The 27,494-nt window shown below is 41.1% G+C and overlaps 1 long non-coding RNA gene across 6 annotated transcripts; it reads left to right on the forward strand.

Annotated features, from left to right (window-relative positions):
- The first annotated feature begins 4,834 nt into the window (after window positions 1–4,834).
- LOC123086157 (uncharacterized) lies at window positions 4,835–27,494 on the forward strand. 6 transcript variants are annotated; one of them, XR_006440589.1, is made up of 12 exons: window positions 4,835–5,540; window positions 6,501–6,682; window positions 7,797–7,869; window positions 8,201–8,277; window positions 8,360–8,455; window positions 8,790–9,975; window positions 10,349–10,425; window positions 14,946–15,070; window positions 15,168–15,238; window positions 15,321–15,371; window positions 24,979–25,082; window positions 25,161–25,221. It is a non-coding gene; the product is annotated as an uncharacterized lncRNA (long non-coding RNA). The 6 variants fall into 6 exon arrangements; XR_006440592.1 differs by lacking the exons at window positions 24,979–25,082; window positions 25,161–25,221 and adding an exon at window positions 27,437–27,494 and having other exon boundaries at window positions 15,168–15,244; XR_006440591.1 differs by lacking the exons at window positions 24,979–25,082; window positions 25,161–25,221 and adding an exon at window positions 27,437–27,491.

The following is a 27,494-nucleotide window of genomic DNA, read 5'->3' on the forward strand; positions in this document are numbered from 1 at the left end:
TTCCAGTTGATAAGTAGTGGAGCCCAGTTGGGACGATTGGGGATCTGTGTAGCATTTGGGGCTAGTCTTCTTTTATTTTGGTTCCGTAGTCGGACCTTGAGTGTACTAGTAGAATGCCCGTGCGTTTCCACGGGCTCTTGAAATATTTTACCAGAGTTACACATTGTTTTACATTGTCACATCTTTAACATGTAACACAAACTGAAGTCCATTATTTCAATGTAACAAACTAAGTGATGTTACAACTTAACATCTATTACAAAATTATTAATATCTAGATGATGCGCTTAAGAAATTCTTTCACAATATCAGGAAAGTTTCCTCTAGCTTCATTCCCATGATGATTTAACAAGTATAATAAAAAATGCTTCCTCAATTCATACCCATCCTGCAGAAAAAATAAATGTAGTTAGTATGAAATTTTCACTCCGAAGGTCTTAAAACATGTAAGCCACTATACTCACCGCGCAAACCGGCTTGACCAATTCTTTACCGTTCCACCAGAGCATAAAATGAAAAACAAAACAGCCAGACACATTCCTGAAAAACTTTCAATTAATAATATAAATAATATAATGATAACAAAAGTAAATAATCTTGTTATGAATTCATTACCCATCTATACTCGTTGGAACACCGGCCGGAAATAAACGATGCCATTTAGATATATCGGAATTCCACCCAGGCAGCTTTATTTTGAGTGCTTCTTTGAAATCCCTTGAAAAACTTTTTAATTTCAGTGAATGCCTCAAGTTTTTATCCTCTTACGACTGTGATGATTGAATAGGATCCATAATATATAGACGACGTGCCTCTTTGTCGATGACGTACAATATGTATCGGCCGATAGATGCATAGGGAAGATAAATCTACAAGTGGAGCTATTAGAAACAAAAACAAAGCATGATAACAATGGACATAATATTTTATTTACCTTATTGCAAGATGAGATGTCGGTCTCCATCCCAGGCCAGCTATCAAATAATGTTGCCAATGTCTGGATAGTTTCCTTCTCACAAAACTTTTGACCTCGTATTGACTCTAGCAGCATGGACTAAGTAAAAGAAGAAATATTGTTTCAACATTTTGATACGAATGGCACCTAGAATGAAGAGTTACGGTAACTTACACAAAATCGTAGATCCATGTAGTGTATAGGAGGGTCTGTGAACAATACTCCCTCGTCACATGCCAGCATAAGCACGGCGGTGTTGAAGCAATCATTGTCCATGGGCTGCTCCATGTTAAGAATGCACTGAAGTTTCTTAAGACTTAAACTCATTGGATCGGGTGTGGAGCTCCAGACCCATACCTTCCTGTAATTTGGATGGTAAGAAGAACAATAATATACATCCGCACATTAAATATTGATACATGATACTTACTCCAAACACCCAACATCATTGATCGACATGATGTAGTTGTAGAGGCCGGCAAGTATTTTTCACGTTGGTCCGTGGGAATGATAGTGATTGGGGCAGGACGTTTGTCTTCGACCACGTCAGAAGGATTATCCAGGATCTCAACATCAGAATTAGCTAAAGTTTCTTCGTTGACAGGTTGATGGTACATGGGACATCCTTTTAGCTTATTAAGCTATGAATCGAGCAAAATAATTGCTAATTTTTGTCGAAAATGTTTCATATCCTCCTACAAAAAAAATATGAAAACAATTTAGAAAATATTTTGATAATTTTTTTTTGAGATAATGTATAAAACTGAAATACCTGCGTGAACTGGTCTGACAGTCCATGTGATGACTAGTATTCCATATAGTTTAGCATAAACAATCCACATGATGCGCTATAATATGATAAAATAATGCTTTAGAATGCCACACAAATGAATCTAAAAACAAATCATTATAACAAGTGCTTACCCATCGGTTTGTATTGCCTCATGAATTTGCTCTACAACCGTCCATTTTGTAACATTGAGATCAGGCCACTTATGACCTCTGATAAACTCTGGACTATGCTCTGCAAGTTTCAGCCATTTCTCGAGCCCTATATATATATATATATATATATATATATATATATATATATATGAGAGAGATGGTAGGGATGAAGTCAAACAAAATAAATGTTAAGATGAGAAAATAAATAGATAATTACCGTAGTATCAAGGTCATTGCGTTTGACATTCTCACGAAGTGAGTCCAATACTTGGATCTCTCGTTTTTTGGCGTTGGCAACTGCTAGATACCAATGGTAGCCCGGCATGTTAATCGAAATGAATAACTGGTGTAAATAAGATACAAGTCATAGTCACAATTAGATATAGTTTTTAATAAATCATTAAGCATATGAACTAAATAAAAACAATTCATAATTATATGCATGGATTACGAGACAAAAACTAACCATATCTTGTTGTAGATAAGTATTAACATGACGCACAATGCGACGATATTTTGATGGGTCTATGTTTCCTTCCCCTTCTTCTTTTATCTGGCCCGATACAAACGTGCTAATAATGTGTACCTTTTCACCCGCCCTGTCTTGTAAATGCTCGTGAGCAAGCATGCAATATATGTAAGCATTTATCACCTGCAAACAACCATTAGATTATATTTATAAATTATGATATTATATATAATAAATTCATTACAAAGTTTGTGCAATTGGTCTTACACCGTCATGTAAGAACATGTCATTTTTTATAAGGCATTCCAAATCGTCAGTTGCTAACAAGGCATCTCCAATGTCCACAAATTGGGTATTCTTAGGGGCAGACTTGATTGTTTCAATGACTGAAATATCTCTAGGGGTACAAATATAGTCTATGAAATTAATAAAAAAGTGAGCCAGCTTAGTAAACAATAAAAGCCAAATTTGTTGAATACAAAAGGAATATCACCAAAAATTGTTGATAATAATATTTAAAAATACCTTGTGGGATAACATGTAAATTAGCATCCTTTTTTGGTTTATTATGAGATATAACCTCATCGACGTGATTATGTTGTGAGTTTTCAGCCCCTTGCAGTGACATTGCATCTGAACCCTCAATGGATTCTTTTCGTGCATCTCCAGAGTCCATATCCATGTATACTATATTCTGGAGAAACAAAAATATAAATAGATAATTCATTTTATCACATATAATATTGATACAAAGTAAGGTTAGCTTTAGGCACCTCTTCTCGCGGTGTTTCAGTGCGATCTGTCATCGTTGCATCAGTGCGTATGTCGTAACCCATCAATTTATATCTATGATGAAATATATTTAATATTTTTCACGGCATTATAAAACTATATATAATATATAATATAACTGAAACTAAAACTAAAACAACGGTTTATCTGATAATAATAAAAGCATTTGGTTATATTAGAAAAATATGCTGCTTAAATCATTTCACAAATAGAGGAATTCGGGGAAAACTACAAACTATAATGTTCATTTAAGTTAGTAGGCGTTTGAAATTGCTTAAACTATTTTAAATAAAATGATGGGCTATGGAAAATTGACAAACAAAAACTGAAACAAACAACCCAAAATTAACAAAGTTTATTTGTTTTCTATATGATTTTTTTGTGATACCCTTAATATATGTAACAAGCATAAAAATATTTATTTTTATGAACCATGTTTATATATATACAATTTTGTTTAATTACAAATCAATAATTACATTTTTTTTGTTTAATATCATTTTGTGAGGTACAAAAATAATTACAACAAAAATCATCCCAACATTAATAACAAGTATACCATGATGAAATATAAATGATATTCCCTACTTCATCATATTATTATATGTAATATATAATAAAAATAAAAATGATTGTAAAACAACTTATTTGTATGCAAAAAATAAAACCTATTTGATATTATTAGAAATATATGTTGTTTAAATAAATGTCATAACCCATGTTTCTATAAAAATGTTCAGAATTTTTAAAACATGTTCATGACATTTGAAAAAGTTTTTTGCTTTTTACATAAATGTTCTTGATTTCCAGAATATGTTTGCATATTTCATAATATTTTATTCAAATTATGCAAGTGTTATTGCTTTTTAAAGAAAACTGATATATATTTTTAAAAAATGTTAGGTATTTTCAGAATTTGTTCCTCAAATTCGAAAAATGTGTTTGCTTTTTAGAATTTTTTTATGGATTTACCAATAAATGTTCTGACTTTTAAAAAACTATACTGGATTTTCAAAAATAATTATTGTTTATTGAAATTAGTTATCAAAATTAATACAATGTTCATATTTTAAAAAACTGTTCACGTTTATGAAAATATTCTGGATTTTTTAAAAAGGTTATGATTTTCAAAGTTTGTTCTCAATATTCAAAAAATGTTTGTGCTTGTAAAGAACTGTTCAGGCTTCCAAATTTGTTCGGGTTTTTTTAAATGGTTATCATTTTCCAATAAACTTTAAAGATTCAAAAACTGTTCGAGGTCCCAAATTTGACTAAATTTGTCAAAATTATTATTTGTTTTAAAGTTTATTCCCAAAATTTAAAATATGACCGTGTTTGAAAAAATTGTTCGGTTTTTCATATTTTCTCTCTGTTTTAAAAAACATTCGTGTTTTCAAAAAGTTATATTGAAATTCAAAGTTTTTTTGGTTAGATTCAAAAGAGAACTAAAGTGATGAAGCAGAAAAGAAAGAAAAATAAATAAATAAAAAAAACTTTGGGCCGGCCCTTTCGGGACGAAAGCTTTATGTGGCCCAGCCCCCCGCCTAGCGACGACCCACCTCCCCCGGCGCACTTGGCTTTCCACCTCCCCGCGCGTCGGCCCACCTCCCCGCCTCTCCACCTACCCCGCCGCCTCCCTTATCCAATCACTCGCTCCTCTCCCCTCCACTCACTCCCCTCTCGCCCCACTTCCCATTCGTCGCCGCGTCGCCATGTGCATCCACGGGCTGGCGGCCTTACGGCTCCGCCCAGCGAATGCCGCATCAGGCCCTCTCCTACCTTCTCCACTCACGTCTCCTCTCCACTCAGTCGCCACCTATCGCCCTCTCACCTACCCCCGACGCATCACCACGCACGTCGCCGAGACCACAACTACCAAGACTCCGCCCAGCAACAGATGCGTCTCCAGCGAGCAGTGTGCGGCTGAGGGGACGCACGCAACGAGCTTCATCGCGCATGCACGGGTGATGGATCCGATCGTGGTCCGTTCAGATCCGCGAGGTTGCTGGTCTCCGGCGATTTCAAGGTCGATCCGAAGTGGGGAGGTGGGCCAACGCGTGGGGAGATTTCAAGATTCATTGCTGGTGCCTCGATCTGCAACGGCAGAAACTACGGTATGTTGGTACGAACCCTTTCCTCCTCTACTTCTTCCATTTGTGGATTCCCTTGCCTGATCTCCTCCTCGCCTTCTGTTTCGAGGCGGCTCCCCGACGGCATACACACGGGCCACGGTGGTGCAGCCTGTCGTCTTCATCGTCGGCAAGAAGCACCACCACGAGGTGCAGTCACGGTGGTGCAACGTGTGGTCTACATCGTCTACCACTCCGCTGTCTTCCGCAACCAAACCCAAACCCCCCCGACACCCACTTCCGCGGCAAGGTGAGACAAACAGCCCCTCCCCCCTCCCCCGTCCCCGCTAATGGCCGGAGGTCCACGGTTTGCTGTAATTTAGGGCTAGCTACGTGAGCGTGTACTGCTACTACGTTAGCTTTAGGAGAAGAGAGAGGGATTTGAGACAACAGATCGATCGAGCTAAGTGTTTTCAGATTGCTTGCGCATGGTCAACTCTTCTGACGATTGCCCAAGCTACTCCAAATACTCCCCTGGTAGATACAATTTGGGTCATGCAGTGTACCTACGTAATACCTTCCATTTTCCTGTCTTGGGGACATGTTTTTTTTTTAATTTTTTTAGTATTTTATCCTATTTTTTATTATTTTTATAATTTATTATCCTACAGAAGTGAACTGGCCCACTTTGCTAAGTATTTAGGATAGTTTAGTTACTTGATCAGACTCTATATTTTGCAGAATTTGGAGGTTTGCTTATAAAAATAGCCCGTGTATTGGCCAGTAATAAGTTCTAAAAGGCATCCTCCTACAAGAGCAAAATTTTCTATAAAATTTAGAGTGAATAAATCTTTGTTCTATATACATGTAATGCTTGTCAACAACTTTTAGTTTCTTTTACCGAGAGTGTTAGTTTCTTTTACATTTTAGAAATGGTTGTTTGTTTATTTCTTCTCATCAGATTGGAGTTCATTGGTTTGTTTGTTCCTTTTTATCAGTCATCTACCATGGAGTGTTCTATATAAGTTTTTTGTCCAAAGAGATATTTTCTCTCATGTGCTTTAATCATATGCACACATGGTTGCATGTGCAGTATGAAAACCAGTCATGCAATCCTTTTTATGATGAATTTAAGAGTTTTTATCTTGAAACTAGTCTTGCAACATCTATTTTATTTTTGGACTCTTGAATTGTAGGGTCTATGCCAGTGATGTGATGCTTACATGTTCTATGATGTTTTTCCAACACACCGTCCATGGTTGCTTGACAGGAAACAAAGAAGTGACCGGATAGGCAATCAACTCATCTGTTGATTGGATTGGGGGTGGCATGAACAAAGTAAAGGTGAAGAAAGCAAGGTTGGACGCTAGGTGGCGGCACCAACAGGGGAAGTGTCAGGCATGAACCAAACATCTATGGCTTGTTGCTTTGAATCTTGCCGGTCTAGGCAAGGTTAGCTCTTGTCACCATGCAATGATCAACCTCTAAGAAATTCTTGCGTACATGTATTTTAGTACTATTTCTCCCATGGTCCATCTGTGTATGTCATTTCCATGATGCAGTGATTTTGATATTTTTTCTTAAAATCTTTACTTATTAGTTGCGGATATCTTCTCTAGAAATAACAAAAGTATAATATAGGCAAGAATAAGTATTAGAACTAAAGCCATGTTGCTCATGTAAGTCTAGCCATGGATTAAAAAGTTTACAATGTCAAGTCATTTTTGTTTGTTGTGCAGATTATAATCATTAATTTGTGTGATCTAGAAGTTCTAAAAGTTATCTTAGCCTATATAAAAGTTAAAATTTCAATTTAATGTTTAACCTTCTAGGATGTTTACTGTAGCTTCTAAATGTTAACACTGAGCAAAATTGAGTTGAGCCAAAAATCAAGTTTTGAGTCGAGGGAAAGGGTTTAGTGTGTGAGAGAAAAGAGAGATAGGGTGAGACTCAGAGAAGGTAGGAGAGAGAATGGGAGAGAGAGATGGAGGGTGGTAGACACAAAGAGATGTGCATTGTATTCATATATGTGAAGCTGAAAAGGAAAAATTGAAGGGCCCGTGGCAACACACGACCATTTTTTGAGTCGCTTGGTGACCATGAGATGCTGGCCTCCTAATTGTTCCCCATACCCTTTTACAGAAGATTAAGATCCAGAATTTTGTAGGTATGCTTTTTTAAAGTACTATTAAGGACAAATTTAATGTATTAATTCTATATAGTGGTGGAAGTTGGATGAGGGGCCCATTGTGAATAATTTGAAATGTGTTTGTTTATTTGTTTGTTATCTGCCATGTTCATAATTGCATGCATGCTTGTATTGCCATAAAATGTTCTTCAAAAAATCATGTGTTCAGATTTGCATGCATAATGTTGTAGGTGAACATACAGATAATGTGAGATAAAACATACTTTCGATACTATACCTCAACCAAACATGATCCTAATATAACAACTTTTACACCGGCAGATAAGCTAAAGATCCTGAATCGTTCATACCTAGAGGAACTCACCTCCTTGATGCTGCTTGCTTACACAAGGTTCTCCTTGTGAAATTTTCCTCCAGGTCTGGCTGTTGTGATGGCCGAAGGGAGAGCAAGGAGGGGGAGGAGGAATGGCACAGGAGGTTAACATATAAGGTTAGGCCATGCGAAGGATAACTGGGTAGCATATCACGGCTTAATCTAGTTCTACCATATATACCTGTAAGGTGCAGATCTATTTCCTTTTTCAAACTAAAGGTTACCTGTGAATAAATTAGAAAATATTTTCAAAATCAGAACTTACTAAAGACTTAAATTTTTGTATCATTTAAATAAATAACTTTTAATTGCTTGCATGCCAAGTTTAGCTACCGCAAAAAGGAATTCACGACATGCGCACTAATCTTTTTCCTGCTTAGCTATTTTTGTAATATTTCTTAATTTCATATTTTGGTAGTAATGTACAGTCTCACAATACTTTGTGCAGTTGTAATATATGAGAGGTCACACAAGTTCGATGAATGATCTCAATTCCATATTTTCCATGATTTCCCAATGCCAGAGGTAACCAATACTAATACTGGATGCATGAAAACAACTTGCCATACAGGTTATTAGTGAACCAACACTAACACATATTTTTTAGGAACTAACCAATATGTAATTGTTGGTGGTAGTACAATACATATATACTGGATAAGTCCGGGCAATATGTAAAAGTGAGAAAGAACGAGAGCTCTAGGTATGCTGTTGTTATTGCTCATCACATTCCATATTGCTCATCAAATACAAAACTGGAATGTTCAGTATTCCTTTTTCACGAGCTCTTAACTATTCCACTCAATCATATATATTTTTAGCACAAATATGATCTGCTATGAGGTGTGTGCAGTTTGATACTTCTTAGCACAATGGTTGTCACTGGATATTTGGTTGTTTATTTGTAGATGGAACTATTGTGGGGTCTGGATCATGTTTTTTTTTTAGTTTTTGAGCTAAGTCACTACTACTTTAATTAAGGTAGTTATGGATAATTAGTTCACACATAGAAATTGATATGTTGCAGTGTTTACCAGGCATGGCGTGGTTTTCCAGTTCGTCACCAAGTCCCCAACGCTGTCACCGGCCGGACCTACGACAGTGCTAAGATGAGTCTTCATCTCTAAAAGCTGTTGTTAACTCTATAATGGATCTATTCTTCTAACCAGCAAGGAATTTAAGTAGCAAGTTCGTTTCTCAATGGTTAGTTGTATAATTGTCTGCCAACACCGACACTAATTGACAACCAACCATGACCATCAATTTAATTTCATTTATTAATTTGCAACTATTTTTCCAGATAAGGCTCAATATATATGAAGCTATGAAACTTACATACGACCATGACATGACTCTTGGTTGTGAATTTTAAATGGAGAACATGCAGCCAATCTTTTTGAATGAATTTGCTCATGATTTATCTGGTTATTGTTCACTATGGGTGCATGTGTATTATTGGGTTTGAGCCTTAGGCATGCAACAATGAGATCTATTTGTATTGTTTTGTTAACTACTTAATCCGGAATCATTCATCAAGTTTGATCCTAAATATTATCACAATACTTTGGATACAACAAAAATTATTTCAACTTGCCATGTGGAAAATCAAGTAAGAGCATATCCATGTGTATGTTTCCTAAGAATGGTACGGGATTTGCAAACTTAAAAGATATTAGATATTTGACAAATATTTTTAACCAAAGTTGTTTGAATTATTTGTTCTGATATGGCTGTTTAAATGATTGTAATGTTGATTGTTCGTAGTTTTTTTGAACTGTGTAAGCACAAATTTACATTTTGTACACCCGGTGCAACGAACAGGGCTTTTATTACATGAAAGGACTTATTATCATGACTGTCATAATATTAAGATTTTCATAAGTGTTTGTTTATTTGTTTGTTGTCTGCCATGTTAAGAATTGCATGCATGGTTTTATTGATATCAAATGTGCTTCAGAAAATCACGTGTTATGAATCCATGCTATAATTTTGAAGGTGAACATACAGAAAATGCAAGATAAAACATACTAATATAACAACTATTACAATATTAGAGAAGATAAAGATCCAGAATTATTCGTACCTAGAGGAACTCACCTTCTAGATGGTCCTTGCTTACACAAGGTACTCCTTGGGTAATTTTCCTCCAGCTCTGCTATTGTGATGGCCGAAGGAACATCAAGGAGGGGGAGAAGGGATGGCAGACAAGGTTAACATATATAGGTAGGACATGCGGAGAATAACTGGGTAGCAGATCATGGCTGAATATAGTTATACCATATATAACATTGTTTTCTACCATAAATACCATTATTGATGGTGCAGATCTGTTTCCTTTTTGCATCAAATGCATACCTGTTAATAAATAAGAAAAGATGTAAAAAAATCATATCTTACTAAAGAATTAAATTATTGTATTAATTAAATAAAAAAATTCATTGCTTGCATGCCAAAGTTTAGCTACAGCAAAAATAAATTCACGGCATGCACACTAATCCTTTTCCTGCTTAGCTGTTATTGTATGATTTAACAGTTTGTACTAATACTTCATTCCATATTTTGGTAGTAATGTACAGTCTCAATTTACTTTTTGCAGTTGTAATATCTGAGAGACCACACAAGTTCGATGAATGCTTTCAATTCCAGTTTCTCCATGGTTTCCCAATGCCAAAGGTAACCAATACTAATTCTGGGTGCATGAAATCAACTACTTATTTTAGCGCTGATGTTGATCAGTAGGCATTGACATGATAATTACATATAATTATTTTTGCCAAATATAATTCATGACTTTATGGATCTTTTGCAATATCGTGTATGGACTTTACTATTTAGGGCTGCCCGTGCGTTAATGTGGGAGTTGTAGGAATTATACAAGTATAGTAAGCTATAAATCTGCTATGTACTATACATGGAATAAAACTTACATTCACTGATATGATTCAGCATTTGTTGTGAGCCTAGGACCACATACAACAACTTAATATTACAGCAAGTTGAGAACTACCTAGAAAGCTATAAATATTTGCAACAAAAAGGCACCAGCTGTCTATCTTCTGCCACATAGAGGTCCCCAAGACCACCTGAACTTTCAATCAAATGGATGATAAATCACTACACATCAACATTAGTTCCAACATATATGTTGTACAAACCTAACTGAGACTTGAGAGGGAGACAAACAGATCGACTTTAATCATGGTCCCACATATTCCAAGTTTTCCTTGCTACTGTTATTTCGATCTGTGCACACAAATAGTCAGGAATTAACAGTCATAGACAGAGGAATTAGCAGGAAGACACAGAGGATTAGTACAGGCTGCATAGTATATTCTCTGAAACACAAGAGAGAGCACAACCAGCTTCCTCTTCCCAGCGCCAAAGCCGCCAACCCCTCTGCATCCTCCGTGAGCAGAGCAGAGCAAAGCCAGCACCACGACAACACGCCTGCTTCAAGCCATTAAAGGAAACCCCTCTCCATGCTCGGGCGTAGTCGTGCCCCTGCACACCAAGGCACCATCCACGTGCAACAGGCCGGCCGCGCGCTCCTGCCATCTACTCTCTGACCGCGCCGCCGACGGAACGAAGCATGTCCGAGGCAATGGCTAAATTTTTCTTCACCTGCACCATGAAGCGTGGCTAAGACCTACTCTCGACCCAGATGCCGATTCCACTACCTTGGCTTCTTGCTCGTTCTCTTCTTCCTTACAGTATTCCTGCACATCTCAAATTCCTAGCGTGGCAGAGGTCACAACAAAGGGCTAGGGAGAGGCGCATGGTACCGGCAATCGAGTGGAATAGGATAATGGAGGAAGAAGGATAAATCCTGATGCGCCACCCCCGCCCCATCAACGACCGATCGCATACATAAGACACTCATGAACTATATCTAACCCACATCCGCCTCCACATCCTTCTTCGGATTGCCATAGGCGACCTGAGCGGTGGGGGCGAGAGTTAGTTGTGGTTGGAGGCGCTGGAAACCAGTGGGGTTTTTGAGGGAAAGAGCAGCGAGAGGGAGAGGGGCACGGGGATCTCGGCAGAATTTTTGATGAATGGAGCGTGGCACAGCGGGGGAATATTCGTCCGCTCGGCAGAGTATAGACCATCAATTAATTGCTACGTGCAATCCTAACCTCCGTTTTAGGCCGTTAGATAATCTGATTGCACCAATTAATCTTGGTACACATAATGGGGTGGTCATAGAAAATAAAATGTTCATTTGGTTAATAGTAGTATAGATATTAACTTAATAATGTGTCGGCCCATTTTTTCAATTAATATTATTTAATGTTATACACGATGATACCATGTCTAAAATTCAACGGTAGAGGAAGTGATAGGGGGTTTTGAGCTGGATGCGGGCATTGATAGATGTGACAATCTCGCTTTGTACCTCTTCCGAGGAAAATGACAGTAGGTGCAGAAACAGTTGGAGGCACAATGCTGCCGCCAAAGGATGTAAATATCCTGTGCACACACATGCATTTGCCTAGTTTAAAAAAACATTAAACCCAGGCGACTCATCTCATCTAGCGTCAAGCCCTATTACCCATGTACAGCTTGCACAAATGGGGCTAACGGCTCATTCATGGCAAATAACCAAATGATTCGTTCATGACGTTGCAACAAAATCAATTAATAATCCAACAATATGGTAATAAAACCAAACTTCAATAATACCAAAACACCATAAAGTTTGAATAGTTTGATAATACCAAAACATCCTAAAATTTGTGAACATATGTCTATAGAAGACCCCATACAGTTATAATCTAAGTATTCATATCAAAAAATAATAATTGTCAAATCGATGCATAACAAATCTAAGTATAGAAAAATATTATTGGCATATCTGCATGCATCAGTCCATCTTCAATTGCTTAAAACCCTCAGAGCCGCTCTAATCTCTGGCGGGATGTTTGAAGTAGCTTCATTGTCTTTGAACATTAACATCTGGACCGTAACATGGTGTCTGAGCTGTATTGGATCCTAGGAAAGGCGCAAAAACTCAATCATTTAATAAACTGGTTGGATAATAATTAGCACACATCAACTCATAATTTATGTACTTACGGTAGTGTTTATCCAGCCCATGCTACGTAAAGGACCAATCTGGTGGGCCATCTCCTGTAGCACAAAGAAGCTGGAGTGTTTGCTGCGTCAAAAAAAATATTAAACATTATAATGGTTTGCATCTTATGTATGCGATCAATTTAGTAGTTTACCGACGAGCAGCACAGGACATGGAATCTTCTTCCCAATCCATGATTTGGGTATTCCAACTAGCGATCCTAGTCTGCAACACAGTGTTGAATTCTTCCTTCAGCAGTGTGATTTCCTTCCTCATCAAAATGTTATGAGTGCTATCTTCAGGATCAAACGTGTTGAAGGATGGATCCATCACGACAACCCTCCTCCTCAGCCGGTTGACTACAAGTAACCCGTACGACGAATCCGAAAGTTTCAATGGTAGTAGATACTGTGGCAGGTCGACACATGTCAATTGCAATTATAATAAGTAAAACTAACTTTAAGAAAGAGCTTGTCTTACAATTACAGAGTTGAACCCATCATATTTAGGAAGAGGCTCGACCACAACATAGTTAATCAGCGTCGTGATACGCTCTCCTAGAGTCATCCAGGAGTACCTCAGGGCCTGTGACTGAGAATGAAACTGCAAGTCGAAATAATGTTTACTCCCAACCCAGTTGGTGCCTACGGTCCTCTCTAATTCAGCGCTCGCAAGCTTACGTACAACAAGGTTGAAGCATTCGGGATGAAGTTTTTTTATGAAAAAAGGGTGTCCTGGATCATTCGGAGGGTGATGTCGATCTGGTACAGCCGGGAGCTTCTTATCCATATTGAGCTGGAATAAAATGCCCAACAACATTTAGGAAAAGACCTCAATGGTCATCTTCTAGTTTAACTTTGTCTATACTAACCTATAAACTGAATTCATGTTTAGATTGCATGACATTGCACGAGGTCAGATTGTCCTCACCTAGATGTATCTACACGTATCAAATCTATAACCTGAATTCATGGGCTTTGCATGACATTGTTCATGTAACATTGGATTCAACTAAAAAACGTATACATGTACCTATGAATATTTTAGGATTTCCCATCTAGCTATCTTTCCTTGCTGTGTAAAAGAGTGTTCCAACATGATTGGTATATAGCAAAAGAATGTATAATAAGACAACTTACTTTAATGTATCTTCGTCTCGAATGCCCATGATAAAGTGAAATATGTATTGGAGTGCATCTTGCACGGCATGCATTGGTGGGGGCAAAAGATCCATGGGCGCAGGCACATCCTCTGGGGACCGGGAACATCCTCCTGGGCCGCAGGTGCACCCTCTTCGGGTGCGTGCGCAGTGTTCCCAATGATCGCCTCCATTGGATAGAAAATTAGTTCTTTAGTTCTCGATCAGAAATTGCTGATGGGATATATGTGAACTTGGGTGGGTGGTTAAATAGTAGGCAGATGGAGTTTATCATTTTGTTACCGTGACATCTAATAAATTGGAGAGTTGATATTGCCTTCCAAATTATCAGCGTCGTTTAATTAAATCAGTTATTCATTTCCATGTATAAAATATTTTTACTTGTGGACGGATCTGATCTTTCTCCCAGTATCAGATAATATATTCCTGATTCCATTATTTTAGCCCACTTGTTTTGTCAATAAAACAAAAAGGGAAATAAAAGAAACTTCCTTTTCCTCTTCCCCGTGGTCGTCTATATGTACAAGCATTATATCATTATTAGGGTCATCATATCCCTAAATTTAATACAATCTTATTTTTCTATCCCACACAAATGAAATACCTATTTATTAACTCATATTAATATATACACCGAAGGATTGCAACCGAGTACATCTGCTAATAAATCAGAGAAGATGTAAAAGATCCAAACATGCTTAAAACAATTTTGTTTCTTTACTATTTATTTTAGTTACAAAATAGTTTTTATGAGGTATAAAATTTTCACGTATAAAAACGCAATATGTACAATCTGTGATTTGTCTATTAAAATATTAAAGTTGTAACGGTGAAATTAAAATGAATTATTTGTTCACTTATTTTCTCACTGAATAATAATGCTTTGGCCTTTTATTTTTCTAGTTTGGTTTACTGTATATAAATTCATTGTGGTTATCTTTTGACGTTTTGATTGGACAGATTTTATTATGAAGCTAAGCTTCTAGACACACATCTGTTCTGGTAGTTATTTGTATGAGTTGACATTCAGCATTAATATCAAGGACATTCGACATGAAGCTATTATAATACATCTAGTTCGACTGGTATGACATATTTTCTGCTTTCTTGAACTCGTCGTGCTCATGGTAACATGGGATTTCCTTGATACTAATGTATCATATTACATATGCCTATTTGTAGTGTAAATGTGTTCATTTATCAATAAAACCTTGGTGAATCTACAATCATGGGGAGCCTTGATGCCTTCTCATGTAAGAGTAAGATCCACAACATTTTGATAAGTTTAGTCCATTACATCATGATAATAGGGTCAAGCTCCACTTTAATTTGCAGGTAAATCATGCAGGAAATGATTGTTGACTTTCAATAAGCTTTGAATATGAGGTACATACTTTCCATCACCCATAGATTTACGACAAATGATTTTTCTTTTAGCGCTGATGTTGATAAGTAGGCATTGATGTGTTAGTTATATATAGTTCGTATTGCCAATTATGTAGTTCAAGCCTTTACTATTATAATTGACCTGATATTTCGAGTTCTAGGATGCGTCGCAAAACAATTGTTTAATATATCCAAAACAAAAAAAGTATTCAAACCTATATAGTTCCAGCTCCCGTCATTTTGGATGCTGGCTTAAACCAACCTATGACCTCTTCGCGCTTCCAATTTGATGCTTCCTGGCTTCTAGTGGAGGGATTCATCAATATTATTTTTACCAAGATTTCTATCCTTCTTAACCCTTCACATTTATACTTTCGGGCCATGGACGACTGGCACAAATGCTCGTATGAGCTTCATAAGTTTCTTAGGGGCTGGTCTCTTAACAGAGCAGCGGAGACCCGTAGGGAAAACAATTCTTTAGAGGCCAACTTCGCGAGCTTGGACCTTTTAGCAGATGCGATAGGCCTCTCAGAAAATGATTGGTCAGTCCGATACAACCTTGAAGCTGCTCTGGTGCAACTGCATCAATAGGCAGAGATATATTGGTGTCAGCGTGGTACCCTCCATTGGACTTTAAAGGGGACTCCCCAATGACCTACTTCTTTGCAATTGCCAATGGTAGAAGAAGAATATGTTTTAGATAGCCTCATCATTAATGGAGCTAGGATTTTGGATCAATCCCTCATCATATCCCACGTTGTGGAATTCTTCTCTTCTCTATTGGGGGCTAAGCAGGAGGGTGGTCTCTCTATCTCTCCCTCTCTATGGGACAAATGTAACATGATCTCAAACACCGAGAATGAGGTCATTAAATCTGCCAACCCGAGGGAGGCCTCTGGCCCTGATGGGTCTTATATTCCCTTCTTCAAGAAGTTTTGGCCTTAGCTGCAACGGCTGGTGTGTCAAATCATTCAAGGTTTCTGTGTGGGGGCAGTTGACATTTCTCGCCTTAACTTTGTTGTTATTACTCTTATTACTAAAGTGAAAGGAGCTGAGCGTCATGATTTACGACAACCGCTTTTCTTTTAGCGCTGATGTTGATAAGTAGGCATTGACCTGTTAGTTATATATAGTTCATATTGCCAATTATGTAGTTCATGACTTTACTGTTATAATTGACGTTAACACACGGGAGTTATAGAGTGCGTCGCGAAAAAAATGTTTAATATATCAGAAACAAAAAAAGTATTTAAACCTATATATACCATCCAATGTATTTTATAGATATCCGTATTGCCAAGTAGATAATTCTCAATATGATCCCTAACAAAGATGTAGTAGCCATTTATTTGCGACATACGAAAATGCAATGGACCATATTCAGTCGTTTAAAACCCTCAATGCCGCTTTAATTTCATCTGGTATGTTTCCAGCTGCTTCATTGTTTTTTATCGTCAGCATCTGGACCAGCAGGTTCTTTCTGAGCTGTATTGAATCCTAGAGAAGATGGAAAAATAGTAATTTATAAAATGCTGCAAAATAAATCGCATGATAAACCTCGTTATTGTGTACTTACGTGAGTGGTCTTCCTACCAGAATTAGTAGTACCATTCTGGTGGGCCATCTCCTGTAGGACAAGGAAAGCATAGTCTTCCCTCTTACAAACAAAATTAACTATATTAAAACTATAACGGTCGGCTTATTACACATGTGATCGATTTACTATATTACCGCCTGCCGTTTGAAGAGATGTCGTGCATTGACCAGTCCATGAGATTGGTATTCCAACCAGGGATCCTCATCTGCAACACATTGTTGAACTCTTGTTTCAACATTATGATTTCCTTCCTCATTTCAGTGTTATGAAAGTTGTATGGTCCATCATAGACGTCGATTGATGGATCAATTGGGAGAACCCTCTAGTTTCCTTGCCGACTACAAGTAGTCCGTACGAAGAATCCAGAGAAACAAATGGTAGTAGATATTGTCGTAAATAGGCACATGTTAGTACAAAATAGAATAAGCAAATTAAATTATAATAATGAGTCTCTTACAATGTTAGAGTTGAACACATCGTATTTAGGAAATGGCCGAACAATGGCATTGTCAATCAGCACTGCGGTGCGTGTTTCTTGCTCCATCGAAGAGTGTCTAAGGGCCCGTGCCAGAGAATGAAACTGAAAGTCGAAAAAATGTTTGTTTCCAAGCATTCTTGTACCTGCAATGCTCTCTACTTCAGCGCTTGCAAGCTTACGAACTGCAAGATTGAAGCACTCAGGATGAATTATTCCAAAAAGTCTAATTGTTTCCTGGAGCATCCGTAGGCTGATTTCAATCTGATATGGTCGCTCGCTTATAATCCAGATTGTGCTTCCCAAAAAATGCAGACCAATCTTTACCAAATCACATCCATCCATCTATGTATCACATTTAGACTAACTCTTTTGTATAATGTAAAGCAGTGAAAAAAATTACTTAATTTAAAACACGGTACCTCTTTTGTGATAACCTGGTAGCTATTTTGTCTTTAATAATCTTATAGAGGTATAAAAATAACATGGGCACATGTACCATAGGTAAAAAGGTGTGATACAAAGGCACACATAACAAAGGTGTAACAATGCAATAATTATATACACTAAAATATAAAACACCTAGACAACCAAACATAATATAGTGGACTATCATGGTTAATTATGTCTAGCCTGATGTGTTGCCCAACTGATATCTAGCTTGATGTGTACGGGAGTAATATGAAGAGCAATACACCTTACTTTAGTGCCTCATCGTCCTGGATAACAGTGATAAATTGAAAAATGTATTCAACGGCATCTTCTAGGGCATTCACATTGCCCGCAGCCTCCTGAGGGGCGGGCAAAGCCTCTTGTGGTGCGAGCTGAACATCCACTGGCTCATGCTAAACAGTAGGAAAATATGATAATCTATAATCAATACTTGTATCATACGGGGTTTGTTTCATCCTCAAATCTTTTTGTATATCCTACTTCTGTCCCAAGTTCCACACTAAATTCTTCAGCTACTATTGATGCAACACACGAGCATTTCAAATAATTAAGATGGGTTGAAATGTTAAGTCATCACATAATGATAGCCATCTACAAATGTAGTCTAAGTACAGAAAAAATTGAAACACATCTCATTAGTAATACAAATGAAGTAGAAAAAATGTTCAGCTACCATTTTCTCAGAAGTACATATATGGTTATACCAGATTTTATGTCTAGGGTTGGATGTAAAAAATCACTGCCGGTCCACATGAATAAAGTTTTTCAGCTAAATGCACTCCAATGTTGGATTGTCAACAATCTGTCCAATGTTTAAAAAGATAATTTTGCAGGATGCAGTATCATGTTATAGACACACCTTTGGGCACTATGGCCACTATCACATGGCAACCCTGTCACAAACGGCCAGGTCACAAAGGATTAGCAACAAAAAAAATCTCCGTGGCTGAATCTATCAAAAAGTCCTCCAATCTTATCTTTTAGGCTTTATATATATAGTAATTTCCTTCATAGATTCATGTTGCTGTGGTTTAATTATTTATCATGGACTTGGAGCTCTATATATAATCTAGTGCATGCTCTTATCAAAAGGTAAAAAGAGATTCCTAGTATTACATGGCAGCTAGAAAAGGATACACATTTTGATGAACATTTAATTATTTGATGCCAGCACAGCAAATAGTCTTGGCATGGTGCAACTATAAGTCGACCACCCTCAGACCAACCAGCCATCTTAGTGGAATCCTTGCTGTCCCACTAAGGCTTCACATCACACGATGCTTGATATCAGCCTAACACAAGTTCTCATGGACCATGAAACCATGAAACGATGCTTGCTCCCTGAACCAATCCTCGCCAGGTCCAAGATTAATGCAGCCTTGTACAAATTAATAGTTTAGAACTCTTTCAGTCGAGTCAATAGTAAACTAATAAACATAAATGAACCAATGGAAAAGAATAATATGTAACTTGAATTGAACTGTTAGTTAATTAGTATAGCTGCGTGAAAGTACAAGTAATATAACTTTTGCCGAATATTGCACACTTCAGCAAACAAACATTTGCATTGCCACAATCTACAGAGTCGAACGGGTATTTAAACTTATTAGAAAATATGCATTACATGCATTTTATTATTTATTAAAAGTACATATGCAAAATATAATTTTAAAAGTTGGACAAACTTCCCTTATGCGTGTGTTGGTCTTATAATTCAAACCGATCTGAATCTTTTAGTTGTGACATATCAGAATAATAGATAGATAACAAGAACGCTAGAATAATAGATAGATAATAAGGACGGCAATAAATTTACAGTCAAGCATAGTATAAAATAACCAAAATAAATAAGAACGGGTATGATAACTTGCCTTAATTAAAAAAGTTCAGTGCATGTCCAAGGTATTTAGCGGGCCAATCATTAGATCTGGATTACAGCTTACACACTAAATAATACGCTGTGTGACATGTACATTGCCATAAAAACAATGATAGTAGAAAATCCATGACAGCGATGATGGTGCCAATATGACGGCTGATTATTTAACTGCAGTGCGTATCTCGCGTTGATCGAATATACCTCCAGCTATCAAAATAACAAATAAAGAGATACATGTAGAAAACCGAATTACAGCATGTCTAGACAATCGCAAGAGTAATTGCTCTGTCATTACAAAACCTGCCTTGATATTAACGGGTCTTCAACCTGCAAGGACTTCCTTGTAGACGATGTTCTTCATCGAGGTCAGTAAGGACACGCTCGTTCTTTTTCTCTTCTTTGGATTTTCCTTATGCTTGTTGGTCTACTCCTTCATCTTCTCCTTCTAAATGAGTATCTTTATGTTTCTCTTCACAGTGGCTCGAGACAAAGCAACATAGAGCTGACCATGTGAGAACACGGGATTGGGTAGGTAGACACCAACAATCGGGATGGTCTGCCCTTGAGCCTTGTTAATGGTCATAGCAAAGCTAAGCCTTATAGGAAATTGCTTTCTCTTAAACTTGAACGGAAACATATCATTTTCAGATGGGCAGAGAGGTATTCGAGGAAGGAAGACCCTCCTGCCAGCGTGTTGTCCAATCACGATTTCTACATCAATGGTGTTCCTCTCAAAACCTCTAACAACAAGCCTAGTGCCATTACGCAGCCCATTAGCTGGATCAATGTTCCTTAGAAGTATCACAGGGTAGTTCAGCTTTAGTTTGAGAGCATGCAGAGGAAGACTGTTAGGAGTCAATCCATTCAGAAACTCCTGAGCATAGTAGCCATATGGGTCATCCTCCGCACTGTCAAAGCTATGGTAGATTACTTCATCTCCATGAAAACGCTCTATCATGCGGATGTTTATCTTGTCTACATTGTCGTTTGTTGTGGAAAGGATTGCTCGAGATGTCATGTAATTCGAATCAGCCATGTTGTCGTCTAGACTCGGAAATACGTGCTCAATAAGCTTCTCCAGGTCGTCAACCTCGCCTGTAGACGGCACACAAATATCTTCAGGGAGTACTATGTTGCCTTGATTGTCGACATTCTCAGTGCCATTGCCGACCCTTAGCAAGTAATCGGCAAACCACGTGTCATTATGAGCCCTCATGTTGGTGATGAGCCGAAGCTGCCGCATACCCTTCCATAGATGAGAACTTCGGAGGGTTGCATCAATTATCTGGCCCCGCGACCCCCTTCTGACGACCGGAAGAACCTGCCTAAAGTCCCCGTCAAAAACAACAGTCTTTCCTCCAAAGGGTCGGTCGCGTATTCCCATGATGTCGCGCATGCTATTATCTAATGCCTCAACCGCTTGTGGCTTCGTCATGCTGGCCTCGTCCCATATAATCAATGAGGCCATCCGTAGCAGCTTGGCGGTCCCACTCTGCTTGGTGAAGCTGCACGAGGCTCCATCATCGCAACTCAATGGGATCTTGAACCTCGAGTGGGCAGTCCTGCCGCCAGGCATGATAGAAGCGGCGACGCCGGACGTCGCGGTAGCGATACCAATCTTGCCCTGGCTCCTCACCTTGGCAAGCATCGCCCTATATAGGAAGGTCTTACCTGTACCTGCAGGGCCATCAACAAAGAAAACACCCCCATCACTGCGTTCAACAGCCCCTAGTATCTCATCGTATGCGGCCCTCTGCTCCATGTTGAGTGAAGATGCCAATTTTGTGTCATCCATGTCAAACTCAATGGTTGATTCCTCGATAACCTCTCTTGCCTCGCCCTCTGTAGGGTCAAACGCATCATCTATGCTTGGAAGAGCGAAATCAACAATGTCTTTACCCATTGACTGCAACATCCCCCTAATGTCAAGCAACACCATCTGCTCCACCTCATCAGTGGACGTGCGTGATCGACGATAGTCATCTGACATAGGCTCGAAGTGCCGATCCCATAAACCACGCACATCACCTGGCTTGCAGTGCACCAAGATGGTTGCGAAGAGCCTCCTAAGTGAACATGGCATCGCCCACTGCTCAGCCTCATTAAGACAGTCGTCGAGCGTGTTGTTTGCCTCAATGAGTCCCAACCTTTCAGCAGCCTCTCTAAAGCTGCTTGTCGGTGTCAAAACCGGCGGATCTCGGGTAGGGGGTCCCGAACTGTGCGTCTAGGCCGGATGGTAATAGGAGGCAAGGGACACGAAGTTTTACCCAGGTTCGGGCCCTCTCAATGGAGGTAAAACCCTACGTCCTGCTTGATTTATATTGATGATATGGGTAGTACAAGTGTAGATCTACCACGAGATCAGAGAGGCTAAACCCTAGAAGCTAGCCTATGGTATGATTGTTGATGTGTATGCTGTCCTACGGACTAAAACCCTCCGGTTTATATAGACACCGGAGAAGGTTAGGGTTACATAGAGTCGGTTACAATGGTAGGAGATCTGAACATCCGTATTGCCAAGCTTGCCTTCCACGCCAAGGAATGTCCCTTCCAGACACGGGATGGAGTCTTCAATCTTGTATCTTCATAGTCCAGGAGTCCGGCTGAAGGCATAGTTCGGCTATCCGAACACCCCCTAATCCAGGACTCCCTCAGTAGCCCCTGAACCAGGCTTCAATGACGACAAGTCCGGCGTGCAAATTGTCTTCGGCATTGCAAGGCGAGTTCCTCCTCCAAGTACTTCATAGAAGATTTTAAACACAAAGATAGTGTCCGATTCTGCAAAATAGTTTTCCACATATTGCCATAGAGAGAATAATATTTACACAAATCTAATATTCTGATGTATTCCGTGGTGCGACACACCATGGCCAAGCCTTTATCCGAGTCGTTTAATTATCCCACCTCAGTGCATCATGCGAGGCGGCTTCCTTGGCACGTCTTGTCAAAGCAGAGATCATGCCCCCTTATTCCGGGATTCCCATCAATACGGGCGTGGGTAACCCAACCACGCCTTTGATTACGGCGCTTGGAGATAAGCAACTTTTACCAGGCTGGTGGGGACATGTAGTCGCGTCCACCCATATAAGGGGATAAGGATCCACCTTTTCACCCACGCCTTCTTCCTCCTTTGTCTATCCATTCTTGCACACTCGAGCTCCAGCGCCCAAGTCCGCACTACCACCTCAACCTTCTCCAGTTATTTCCGGAGCGGGAGGCAAGTGGATGGTCTCCTCCGTCACGGAGGGACACATCAAAAAGCTGAGGAAGGCCGGATATCTGGCTAGCGACATCGCACACCGGCTTCCCGAAAAGGGGCAGCTCATCCCCACTCCTAGGCCCCATGACTAGGCTTCCCTCTGCATCCATTTGTCCGGGGGCTCATGTTCTACTACGGCCTAGATCTCCATGATCTGGCCCCGAACTTCGTCCTCAACATCTCGGCATTTATCATCATGTGCGAGGCGTTCCTCCGCATCCGCCCCCATTTCGGCCTATGGCTTAAGACTTTCAACGTCAAGCCAAAGGTGGTGCGCGGCAGCCAGGCGGAGTGCGGCGGTGCCATGGTTGGCAAGATGGCCAACGTCCTGTGGCTCGAGGGCTCCTTTGTGGAGACCCTGAAGGGGTAGCAATCATGGTGGTTTTATGTCACCGAGCCGCGTGACGCCGAATGGGTCGCACCCCTTGAGTTTTGATCCGGCCCCCTACACGGCTCACCTCCTGGAAGGAGACAGGCCTGTCTTGGGGTAAAAAAGGAGAGCTAACCGGACTCCAAACATGCATCCAAACCCTGGTGGACAAGAAGCTCAAGCTTGTCAACGTAGTCCAGGTTATGCTCATCCGCCTGATCCTCCCGTGTCAACGACGGGCCTTCAATCTGTGGGAGTTCGACCCGGCGCATCATCAAACTCTAAACAGGCTCTTCGACACGACGTACGAAGATGCCTGGAGGATGCTTTTCAAGGGCGCCGAGGCTCCCGCATCCGCTACCGAGGATCGCGGATTCAGCGTGTAGCATCACGCGCTCGTGGTAAGCTGTTTTTTTTCCTTTTACAGGGTATCAGTTTTCCATAGTTTGACTCTATGTGGGATCTAAGCTCCCTTTCCTCTGACAGGATTGGCAGGTGACGTCCGGATAGATCAACTGTCCGGCCCCTTTGCCTGAAGGCCCAGCGGACGCTCGCTTGGCAAGGCTGCTGGTTCCGGCGCCCTATGTGGTGCCAGAGAAGAAGGCCACGAAAAGGGCCACGGGGACTCGACAGAGCACCCGTCGCCAGGAGGTGTCGGATTCATCATCCGACGGTCCCGAAGCGCCTTCCTCTCGCGAAGGCGAGGAGGAAGAAGAAGAAACCTCTCCCCCTCTAGCGGGAGGAAAGAAGAAAAGGAAGGCCGCCCTCTCTGAGGAGGCCGGAGGGTCCAAGAAGGGGTAAACCCTTCCTCCGGACTACTCCGCCAACGGCGATGACGGCGGAGATGAGTGGCAGCCCAGGGCCAAGCCCCTGGCAAAATCGTAAGTATCCAGATACCGGAGTAATTCATAGTATTCGTTTATTGCATAGCTTTCCCTTATGTCGAATATGCTTATGCAGCCCACCCAAAGACCGGCTCGACGCGTCGTCGAGTGGCTCACTGGACTCGTCAGATGTGAACTCGCTTCCGACGGCTTCCTCCCCCCGCCCTATGGACGACACCGAGGTGTTGTCCCAACAGGTTCCAAGCAGGGAGGAGGTGGTCCCGGAGGCACCGCAAGGCGACCTCTCGGACTCCAGGAGTAAAGGGGATGAAACCCCCTAGGGCTCCAAGTCCGGCTCTAGGCCGGACACCGCTTCTGACCCTTCAAAGGTTCCGGAGTCCAGCGGGGGACCTCCTTCCAAGAGGAGCAAGTCCACCGTGCCGGCGGCCTCTGTCCAACCAGAGGCGTTGGACAATATGCTGGAGGCACTCCAAGGCGCCTCCATCGACGAGGAGCACCGCGCTATTATGAGTGCGGTGGTCCAGAAGGTTTAGTCCGCAAAAAATGGACTGACTGAAGCTTGTACTAGCCTTTTGACAGGCTTTGAGGTAAGTAAAGAAAGTGTAAATAATAGTACCACATAGATAGTAGCCCCTGATGCTCTGTTTGGCGTTCGGGAAGAAAAGCCGAATAGAGGATCAAATAGAATTCGCACGAGTATAACAAAAATGAGTCAATATGCATGTGCAGGCTACCCTGCTTGCGTCCGCCGCACTGACTGCGGAAGTGGACACGCTAAAGCAGGACCTCGAAAGATTTCGAGCGTGCCAATAAGCAGCTCAAGGAAAATGAAGGTAAGAAATACCTTGTTAAAAATATATATATAAAAGGTGCAATTGCAAGAAATGACAGGATTATCGTGGCTATTGTAGGGGCCACGTCTGAGGTGGCGACCCTTAAGCAAGCGCTGGACGAGGCCGAGATGAATTCGGCCTCGGAGCGCACCGAGCGGGAAAAGTATGAGGCCGAGGTTGGCAAGGTGCGGCAAGAGCTCCAGGCTCTCATGGAAAAACATGAGAGTTTGGAGCGTGACTCGAAGACGCAAGCGTCCGAGCTTGCGGTGGCTATTGAAAATGCCAAATCTGCCAAGGCCGAATCCCAGAAGACCCTCCAGGAGTTAGATGAGGTGAAGAAGATAGCGGCGGGTAAGGCATTCTTTATGCAAAGTAAACACATAAACGTGAGTTACTTGATACTTACCCGAATCCGAAGCTCTCCAGGGGCATTTGCAGATCTTCCCCGGAGTGTATCCGATGCCGCCGCATTCTATCGAGCCGAGGAGGGCAGCTCGACGGGTGTTCTGGTCTCAGTATGCTGAGGCCGGACACCCCGTGCCCCTGAGCGACTAGCTGAAGCAACTGGTCGAGCTCCACAAGGCGACCGAACAGGCCATGAAGGGCCTCCTAGTTCGGCTGTGGCCTGGAGAGGCTCTGCCTGGGAGCTATTTCGGGCTGGTGTGGCGGCTGGTGGAGGCCTGTCCAAGGCTCGAAGTCATGAAGCGCTCTGTCTGTATTGAAGGTGCCCGTAGGGCCTTTGCCCGTGCTAAGGTGCACTGGGGCAGGCTGGATGCAGAGAAGCTTATGAAGGACGGGCCACCAGCGGGGAAAGAGCATCGCAAGCCCGAAAATTACTATAAGGATGTTCTGAAGGGTGCCTGCCGTGTGGCGGATGAATGTACTAGGGATGTAATTCTTGAGTAAAACTCGCTCGTGTTTGTCCTGTGTGCTGAAAACTTGTTCATATGCGCTGAGCAATGCTGCTTGAATTTAAAATATTACCTTCTATGCAGCTATTTATCAATACTGAGAGATGGCGAGTCATCGGCTTCTGCCCCCTTGCCGCTAGTGCTGGGGTGTTTGGGGATAAACCTGGGCGCTCTTTTTCCCATATTTGGGTCCTTCGAGGGAGGCGCTCAGCCCAACGAACGAGGCAATCGGACTATAATGCGTGAACACTCTCACTTAGCCATAGAATTCTATAATTTTAAATTTCGGCGAAGCCCCTAGTATTCGGAAGACCGAGTTCGGGGAGCTATCCACGCCTTGGCCGGACAGAGCCGACTCCTCGCCATAAGCGACATAAGTCTTTAGGGACTCGAAAAAACCTCTCGAACAACGACCAGCTCTTGCTTCATCATGATAGCTTTCTCCACTGTGGTGCTCGGCCCAGCTCAACTGGGCACAATCGAAGTGCTTCTCCTAGTGCTACCTTAGCCTATATAGCGGAACGTAAGGCACCAAAACATAGGAGCCGGGCAAACCCAACTATTGACCCAAGACATGATTCGGAGCCGATGCATATAGTGCTATAAGTTCGGGGTGCCGCACTTGTGAAAGTGTTCGGACTTCTCACACCATATTGAGGGGTGCTAAAAGCCCCTGGCGTATTTTGGCCGTACCAAGTTGTACGGGTGCAACATGTCGTTAAGGAACATTTATTTATAAAAAGATAATGCAAAAAATAGATAAAAGCTATGCATTGTTTATTAAAAATAGTTGCGATCAAAGCAGAACGATACAAGTAATGCGATAAAGGAAAAGTTGGACTATTTAACATGTCTGCTCCAGGGGCAAGCTGCGGAATAGTATGCAAAACAGGTATACTGCTCGTGATGACCACCTGGGATTTCTGTAATGTGGCATGGCTTGTCTGCTTCCCTGGTTCTTGCATCGTTTGTGCGGCAATTGAACTGCCGAACAGGCCTTCCAAAGAGTAGAGTCCTGGAAGTAAGAGAAAAGTAAAAAATCGGCAGCCCCTGGTGCGGTTTAAGCCGTGTTTTGGGCGTGCCATGATGGTGCCCCTCCCCCTATGCCCATGGTATTTCTAGAGCGTAATTATGTACGCGAAGTACTGGCGTCACCTTTTTGCTAGGGTTGGGGTTGGGGCCGTATTGCTACGCCTGCTCAGAACCTGACAGCCGGTCTTGCTGTACGTTACTCCGGGCGCGCTTGACGATGTTCGGACGTTTAATGGCCGGACTAGAGAACTGCCTGGAGAGGCTGCTTTCTACTTCCGCTGCAAGGGCCGCCATGTGCTCCTCCGTTCGGAGGGAGCATTTGTGTAAGTGCATCTAGTGCCACCCCTAATTAGTTTTGGAGTATTGACGACAAACCTAGTTGAGGGACTAATGTGTTTGTGAAGATTGCAGGATAACACAGGTAGAAGTCCCTCATTGATTCGGTTTTACTACCAGAGATGACCCCTAA

Source organism: Triticum aestivum, chromosome 4A, assembly GCF_018294505.1.
Source record: "Triticum aestivum cultivar Chinese Spring chromosome 4A, IWGSC CS RefSeq v2.1, whole genome shotgun sequence".
In the NCBI taxonomy this organism is placed as follows: domain Eukaryota; kingdom Viridiplantae; phylum Streptophyta; class Magnoliopsida; order Poales; family Poaceae; genus Triticum; species Triticum aestivum.